The sequence below is a fragment of the Toxorhynchites rutilus genome, chromosome 2 (genome assembly GCF_029784135.1).
Source record: "Toxorhynchites rutilus septentrionalis strain SRP chromosome 2, ASM2978413v1, whole genome shotgun sequence".
Taxonomy (NCBI): Eukaryota; Metazoa; Arthropoda; class Insecta; order Diptera; family Culicidae; genus Toxorhynchites; species Toxorhynchites rutilus.
The window spans coordinates 113,232,331-113,241,285 of NC_073745.1; the positions used below are offsets into that span (position 1 = coordinate 113,232,331).

Sequence of the window (8,955 nt, forward strand, 5' to 3'; positions counted from 1 at the left end):
ACTATATCAGTTTTCCAAACCAAAAGCTTTCGTTTATGATTCCTACAATTTCAGAAGTTTATAAATTTTAATTGCAATCGCAAAAAAGACTAACAAACATTAAATGTCCGCTTGCAAATCTGGCAACTCAGTCTGGAAGTCCGTGAGGTAAAACGTCAACATCATGCATCCATACGAAATGTCACGATATTGATGCCCGAAAATCAGAAAATCCGGATTTCTGCGTTGTCGGCCATGTTCAGCTGTCATTATGCTCCCAAATGTCATCATATTGTCAATAAATTTGACCGTGTAAGGTCCGCTTTAGGGTGATGATCGAGGCGGTTGGGAAATTTTTAACTTTTGAGAAATATTCATTTAAAGGTAAGTACTATATTTACTTATTCGTATTTGTTCCTGCTTGTTTAATATATTTTTGTGTATTTATAATCATTTACTTTTCAGGTTTTCAGGCTTTTCAGGTTGAGGTTACGGGATGACGTCATATGCGAACTATATAAGCTATGAGAAATCTTGGATACGTGGACGGATAATAATAGAATGGAATTCAAATTTTATCTTATGTTTAGACTGGAATGATGATAACATCAGATTAAAAAGGTTAGCTTTGCATGATGTTGTGACGATGTCTTGCTTCGGTGATGACGTCGATAAGGTTAGGTGATGTAAACACTACTAACATAGGTTTAAGGTTTGTTTTGTCGCTCGATTTTCTTGATGTGTTTTCTTTTTTTTCTTGTACATTTCCATCTATGGGATAATGTCATAGCTTGTTAATTTTTCTTTAAAACTTTTTCAGAAAATTCGCATGAAATATACCGAGGACTTTATTGTTATTGTCTATCAATTCATAGCTATCTCCCAAACATCTCTTCACATATGCTACCGTATATTTCGGGCCAAGCTTTGCACAATAATCTTTTGCTTTACTTGATAATGTGGTGGACTTTTTGAGTACCTTTTCTCCCACACGATATGTTGGCGCATTTTTATTTGATCTCAAATTGTAGTATATCGATTGTTACTGATAAGCTTCAGCTAAGTTTTTCCTTACTTCCGATAACAATTTTTCACGTTCTCCGCTATCATATGAAACACCTGATTTAGTATTTGTTTCACGTATTTTATCATATTCGGTTCCATTCGTTATTTGATTTCTACCGAACATTACATAATACTAAATATACAGTTGATACGTGTACTGAATCTCGAAGAGAATTGGCGATTTGCTGTATATTCTCGGACCATCGTTTGTGATTTCCTTTAAGCGTTGCTCGAATTGCAGTTGTTATTACTCTGTTTACACGCTCGCTATTGTTTACCTGTGGGTGGTATGCAGGCGTTAGCCAATGCTTTACCCCATACTGCTTAAGTAGGTTGCCAAATTCTTTAGAACAAAATTGTGTCCCGTTGTCAGACAACACTACTTCCGGGACACCAAACAACAGGAATACTGAATGTTCGAGAAATTTTACGAGTGAGGAAGCTGTCGCTTCGCGAAATGGTTGCACGAGAATGAATTTCGTGAAGACGTCTGTTAATACAAGCAGACAAGTGTTTCGTTCTTTACCCGATGATGGGAAAGGTCCAATGTAGTCCAGAGTTAAGAACTGCCATGAATGTTCACAAAATTTCTTCTGAGAACCCATTGGGGGTGTGGGGTTTATATTGATCGCTTTAGAAGTTTTGCAAGGCAGACAATATATCTTTTTGTTTCGGTTGCCATTTTTGGCCAGAAATATTTTTCCTTGAGTTTACCTAACGTTTTCTCATAACCAAGATGAGAAGGTTCATGCGTAGCCCGAATGATTTCGGCGCGTTCCATGACTGGTGGGTAATATTTCCACTCAAAGCGTTTGTCTTTGAACTTTCCAGTTTCATCGACGTGTTTGTATACTCGATTTTCAGAAACCATGAAACTTCTGAATTTTTCAGAGTTATGTTTAATGTTATTTATGAGGTTTTTATAATCTTGGTCAACAAGTTGTATTGACTCTATGCGTGATAAACAGTCTGCCAATACGTTGTCTTTACCTTTACGATATCGTATAATGAAATCATACGATTGTAATTTTGAAGCCCAACGCAATAATCTAGAATTGGCGTTTACAGCTGAAATAGAAAACAGCCAAGTGATGCTTTTAGCGTCTGTAATTACAGTAAACGTGGTTCCTTCAACATAGTGACGAAAATTCTCGATAGCTAACAAGACGGCCAGACATTCCTTTTCCGTCGCTGAATATTTCCTTTGGGTACTCGATAGCTTTTTGCTGAGTAGCCAATTATACGTTTACCATCGTCATGTTCTTGAATAAGAGCTGCACCTACTGCAAGTTGAGATGCATCTGTTTCAATTAGGAAAGGACGAGCATAATCCGGGTTTGCTAAAACCGGTGCTGATGTCAAAATCGATTTTAAATCGCTGAGTGCTTTCTCTGCATCTTCAGACCACGTGAACTTTTTTGATTTCTTCAAAAGATCAGTAATAGGTGAGGTGATATGACTGTACTTTTTTATGAATTTTTGGTAGAATCCAATTAGTCCCAACAATCGTCTAACTTCTCGTATGCTCTTCGATCGAGGATAATTCAAAATTGGTTCTAATTTTGTGCTTTCAATGGATAAACCATTTTCGTTCAACAAATAACCTAGATACCTAACCTGTTTACGTAAAATGCGACTCTTTTCAACAGAAATGGTCAATCCAGCATGCTTTAGTCTGGCAGCTACGATTTTTAATAAGCGCAAATGATCTTCCAGTTTTTCGGTCGCGATTATAATATTGTCCAAATATATGAAAACATTTGGCTCTAAATCGAACCCTATGGCTAGGTTCATCAGCCTGCTCATGGTGAAAGGCGCATCCTTCAGACCAAATGGAACGACCTTGAACCTATATAGACCCTTTGGCGTTCGAAACGCTGTATAATTCCTGGATTTCTCATCAAGAGGAATTTGAAAATAAGCGTCTTTTAAATCAACGATACTAAAATATTTTGATTTTTGCAGACGATGGAAAATTTCTGTCATATTGCGCATGGGATAAGCATCCTTTTTCGTGATGGAATTAATTTTGCGTGAATCGAGGCAAACACGGATTTTACCATTGGATTTCTTGACGGGCACTAAGGGGCTTGCCATTTCAGTAGTGCACTCCTCAATGACATCCAAAGTTTTCCAGCGTTCCAATTCAGGTTCAATTTTCTCCCTCATCTTAGATGAGTATTTATACATCGGTAATTCTCTAACTTTAGCTCCTTCTACAAGTTCTATTTCGTGTGTTATTAATGTGGTTCGACCTAGACGATTCTCTGTTGTGCAGTCAAAAAAATTTAGGGTTTCTTTAAGTTCTCTTCGATTTTCATCTGACAACATATGTTCAGTTTCTACCGATTCGATTACTCGATCTGTATCACGTGGCAGATCCAAAGTAGGAATATCAAGGGAATCATCATCTTCAGGATGAGATTTCATGATTATTTCATCTCCATCAGACGGCTCCATGAAATGTATCGATAATGAAATTACGTCTACATTTTCAGAGACTGTATTTTGTTCAATTCGTAAGCAATTGATTGATGGGTTTTCAGTCAAATTTGATGTCCATGTGAGTTCTAAATCTTGAATTTTATTCTGAGAGGCTATCATGGGACGAATTTGGAAAGCTCTCCAGAAATCCATTCCCAATATTAAGGGTTTTCGAATCTGTGGAACTACTAAAGTCGAAATTACTTTAGTTTCGGTACCAAGAGTGTAAGGTATGTTGACGTACCCAAGACATGTATGTTCTGTGTCATCAGCGGTACATATTTTTATGTTTGATTTTAGAATTTTGAAAACATGTGCTTCGATTAAGTCTATGCAATTGGTTACGCTGACTCCAGCTCCAGAGTCGAGTAATGCTATAATTTCTGTTCCAAGCACGTTAATTTTTATGTGTGGACAAATGTTAGGGTTGACTCGAACTTCTAAGATAGATGTATCATTCATGATATCATCGTGAGACTTGGGAATTGATTCTACGCGCGAGATGGTTGAATTCCTAGGCAAACACCCCGCATTTAATTTGTTGATGGATGTTTTTCCGAAAAACTATACCTGTTCAAACTTGGATGTTTCTTCTCACAAGTTTTAGTGGTTCGTCCTAAGTTACAACATGCATAGCAGAAAACCAGTTTGGGTTCCTTGCACGATCTCCATACTTGTCCGATTTTCTGACAATTCCAACATTATTGAAATTAGATTGTTGCAACTGAGTTGGTTCAGCAGCCACTTGTTGCGGTTGTTTGTTCCAAACTTTTTGTTTTTTCTGTAAGATGTTCAGTTGAACATTTTCATTTTCTGAGGTCTCATTTTCTGAATTATATGCCTCAATATTATGAACCTCATTTCTTAAATTATTTGCTGGTCTAAAAAAATTAGGGTCATTTGCATCTATCTTATGGTTTATTCTAATTAAGTGTTCTAGGTCATGAATATCCATTACTGATAGCCGAGAGCGATAATGGGGACGCATGTTCTCCCAAATCAACTCGAAAATGGTACGTGATGAAAAAGGACGTTGGAGACATTGGTTTAATTTCTCCACTTCGGTAACATATGCTACGAAAGTTTCACCCTTCCTTTGCTTGAGTTCCCTAATTTGAGATCGAATACCACGATCTCTATTTAGATTACCATATCTAAAACGGATTTCTTCCTCAAATCTTTTCCAATTAGTGAACCTGTCCTCACGGGTGAACCACCAGTCGAAAGCTTCACCTTTCAAACGATGATGAATGTTTCGCAAAAGTTCTTTTTCTGAAATCCCTTCGTGGTGTGCTAATTTTTTCACGCGATTTAAAAAGTCTTCTACCTGTATCGATCTACTATCACCTGAGAAAGTAAGATCCCAATTTTCTACCCTAGATTTTCGGTACTGTATCCTGCTTCTACTTGAACTTCTATCAGAGGTTCTCGAACATCGCCTAGCCCTGTAGTCGTTACCACGATTATATCCACGATTTCTCTCTGTTTCATATCGTCGAGTTTTGTGTATTTCATGTTCACTATCAGAAGAACTTGGATAAGAAAATCGACTTTGTGTTGTCGCACTATCCGAACCACTAGATCTATCTGATCTTCGGTATTTATTCTGTTTCATCCTTCGATGAGATGATTTATCATCTGTCCGATCGCAAATGACATAGTGTCGTTTGTTTTCCCTACAATCTCGCTTGACTCTTTTTTCCATATTTATATTACTAAAATGTTTCTCTTCGTTCCATCTGTAATCCCTGTTTGGTAAATCACAAAGCGTTGCTTTATGATCCTGTCTATTGTGTTTCTCTGGGTCTCGTACGTACGAATCCTTTGGAATTGCTCCTTTATGTTCTACATTTCCAACATTTGTTTGTAACAAACTCTTTACTTCTTGTCTTGAAACTCCTTCTGATAAGCTCAATTGTCGCATTCCAGTACTTATGTTCCCTTTTGATAATTCCTCTATACCTGCTTGCGCTGAAGCATTTTCTTCCTTTTCTATCTCTTCTTCATCGTTTATGTTTTCTGAATTAATGTGTATTTTCTGATTAAATTCTTTCAGGATTTCTTCGATTGAATGACATAGTTTATTCTTGAACTTCTCTTGGCTTTCATCGCTCGACGAGGCACTTGCTGTCCTAATTAAATAATGCCGTAATCTTGAGATAAGCGCTCGGTCAAATTTCTTCCTCAAACATTCTGCTATTGAGCAGACGTTGGACTCAATAGTTCTTGATTCATCTTTAATGCTGTAAGTACCGCGGTGTTCTATCTGTTCTTTCTTTTCTTCAATAAACAATCGTCTTAGTAATCTCTTTTTATCTTCTAGATGCTCACGGGGGTCGATGGTTTGTCGTCTGAGACGTAACTCGAAATTAATTTCATCCTCAGTGAGATGATCCGCTACCGGTAAAATATAAGGACCACTCATTTTATAGACTTTAAAATTCAGTTCAAACTTTCGAAAATTCACTTTAAATACAATTCACAAATTATTTGATTTATAGAAAATATAGGAAATATTTGTGAATTTAAAAAAATATAATAGATTATAAAAAGAAAACGTATGAATTAATAAGTAGATTTATATACAAAATTAGAGATAAAAATATGCTGTAATTTATAGAAAATAATTATAATGTTATATATTCTATTAACTGTAATGTTCTGACATATACGATTATAACTTGTAATGATAATGTAGAAATCTGTGAGATATAAGGAAACGAATTTCCGTTGGGCGCCAATGTAACCGTTCGAAGTCCCGACTCGCGAGTGTAGTAAAACACGGTGGCTTTAGCGCCACTCCCACTAGGGAGACCAACTGTCGTGTTGAGTTAATGCCCGACTAACTACAAGAATAGCTCAGGGTCAAGTTATCTTCGAACGATCACGCACGATCTCAGGAAGAGGTCACACAATCACAGGTGAACTCTCCTGCGAGAAACCTTATCCGGCTAATGCACTGATTTCGCGAACGCGCAAAGAATTATTTTCAAAAACCTCACCAAGTCGAATGAGAACTTTAGGAGAGCGAAGATATCTAAATCTCAAAAGAAATAAAAACTAATTTGAAATGTTGTCTCAATGAAAGAAGCAAAATGTATTTAGAACCCTATTTATAATTTTATTTCCTACATTTATGCCCCTCTTCTCTTCCTCTTATCCGTTCTACTCTCTTCCCCTATTGTAACAATCCACATTATCCTTCTCTCTTCTGTTTCCCCACTTCATGAATATAACGAACGATCGTGTAACGTGATAACGGGTTACGTCATGGCCATGCGTATAACGGTCACCTACCTGCGCGCAGGGTTTTACCGGACTGATGATGATGGGCTGCGTAAAATGCTGTGTGCGCCGACTGAATACAGTTGATGCTCGGTTTGATGTCGGTTATAAACCGTATCTCGAGTGGCTACCGCACGGGATCTTGGGGTCAGGTCAGTCCGTTCCGTTGCGGTTTACAATCACTGTCGAGCTTCGACGTAAAATGTTGGGGAATCTCGCATCCTACAAATTCAAGTCTGGGAAATCGTTTATCCCACATACGCCGCCTGTTGAACAGGCTTTCTGTTCAATGGTAATGATATGTTACAATTTTGATAAGGAATGAGAGGAGCGTAGTTACCTGTTATTTTCGATAACTTAAATTTAGCGGAACAATAAATATTTATTTGATCTAATAACTGTTTTTTTTTCAAACTGAAAGTAAACTGAATTAATAATTCTTTTCTTTATTACTTCTGTCACTTCTACTATCTACTGAGAGCACATTTCACCTAGTACCTTTTTGTACTTTCGCGCACAATTAAAAAATATGTTCCACTGACCGCCGTAGCCGTAGCCGTAGTATGCCAAATGGCGACTTATTTCCGCCCGAAAGTTTCTTGCAAACGATTTCGCCGTGAAACTGTACGACGTTCCCTTATCGATAGTCATTATCGATAATGGATACCTGAGGAAAACTGGACCCCTAATAGATGTCGTTGTTGTGGTGTTTTTTTGAATATTCGGCAACGATTCTTTTTTTTTTAAATATTGACAGCGGAAAAACGTTACAAAATAAAGCGTCAAATTTCGATCAAGAATACGAAATTTCTTTTTCTCCAACCCTATATGACGAAGGTCTCGTGAGAGATATTTAATTCACGGGCTAGCTCTCTCAAATTTAATTGACAATCAATTTTCATTTTTAATATTTAATATTTAAAAACGACAGAAGTCGGACGTTATTTCTATTCCGCGAAGAAACTCCCTGAAGATCGAAAATTATAAATTCTTCGCCTTTTGACAACATCATTGAAATTACTCGAAAACCATCCTACAGGTAGCCATCAAAATCCATGTATATAAGTGCGATTCACCACTACAACAAATCTTCTGGGCCGTCGCATACCGACGAAAATCCTTCGATAATGAACGGGTAGGCCCCATCATTTGGTCCTTTGAGCTGGATCGAAGGTTCCACCGAGCAGAAGAGCAGGTGTGGTGAGTACAACATTTTATTTTTATGTACAATTTGGTGGTGTTGGGTGGCAAGAAGATTCGCGTGGATGGTACGTTCGTGTCAGGAATGATTTTTACCTTCGTTTCGCGTACCATCAAAAGGTTATTCGTTCGCGTAAAAAGTGGTAGACCATGACGGGAATGTCCAGACTAGAAAGAGAGTTGGTCGAATGTTTCATGAAGCGCAAGGCACTATTCGTCGTTCGTGATTCCGTTGGTTGAAGGTTTTTTACAGATGAATCGTCCCATAGACTTCAACCAACCAGCATTCAAAACGTCTTTTACTGCCCATAAACACCCTCATCCAGCGAGTATCCGCCTGTGATTACCTTCCATAGTTCGACGGAGACTCGTCCGTGATATGTTTATATCCATGGTCCATTCCAATGCGGATATTCCGTAGCGAAGATGTAATACCTCCTACAGTCACTGGAATGAGAAGTTCATAAGTCATTCGAGTTGACCGTAATGCGTTACGATAATAAACGTTATTAGAAGCGTCAACTATTCCATACTTTGTATGATCTTCCGCCACACAAGAGTCATGGCATCTAATCACTACAAAAAGGTGGTCCATTACATTCCAAAACCTGTTGAAGTCATCTGTTGGACAGATTCGTCAACTGTTTTACATTGGCTAAGCGGATGGCCATGAATCAAGAAGCTACAAAATCATGCCACTGGAATCATGTTTCCGGAACATCCAATTCGGCTGGTCCTCTCCTGCCACCGTCCGAGTGCCATGTTTACGAAATATCATCCATTGATCCACATTGGATGTCGCAGGCCAAAACCAACGACGTCCAGTCTACTGGTGGAACGAGACACTCAGCATCCTCCGCGCTAACTGTCTACGAGCCAGAAGAAGAGTCCAGAGGGCACGAATGTAGATAGAGAGGAGCACCGCGCGTCTTTTCGTGCGAC

General features: G+C 38.1%; 1 long non-coding RNA gene across 1 annotated transcript; it reads left to right on the plus strand.

Annotated features, from left to right (window-relative positions):
- Positions 1-300: 300 nt before the first annotated feature.
- LOC129764219 (uncharacterized) lies at positions 301-5,973 on the plus strand. The gene is made up of 4 exons (XR_008741084.1): positions 301-363; positions 445-600; positions 5,585-5,773; positions 5,852-5,973. It is a non-coding gene; the product is annotated as an uncharacterized LOC129764219 (long non-coding RNA).
- Positions 5,974-8,955: the final 2,982 nt, after the last annotated feature.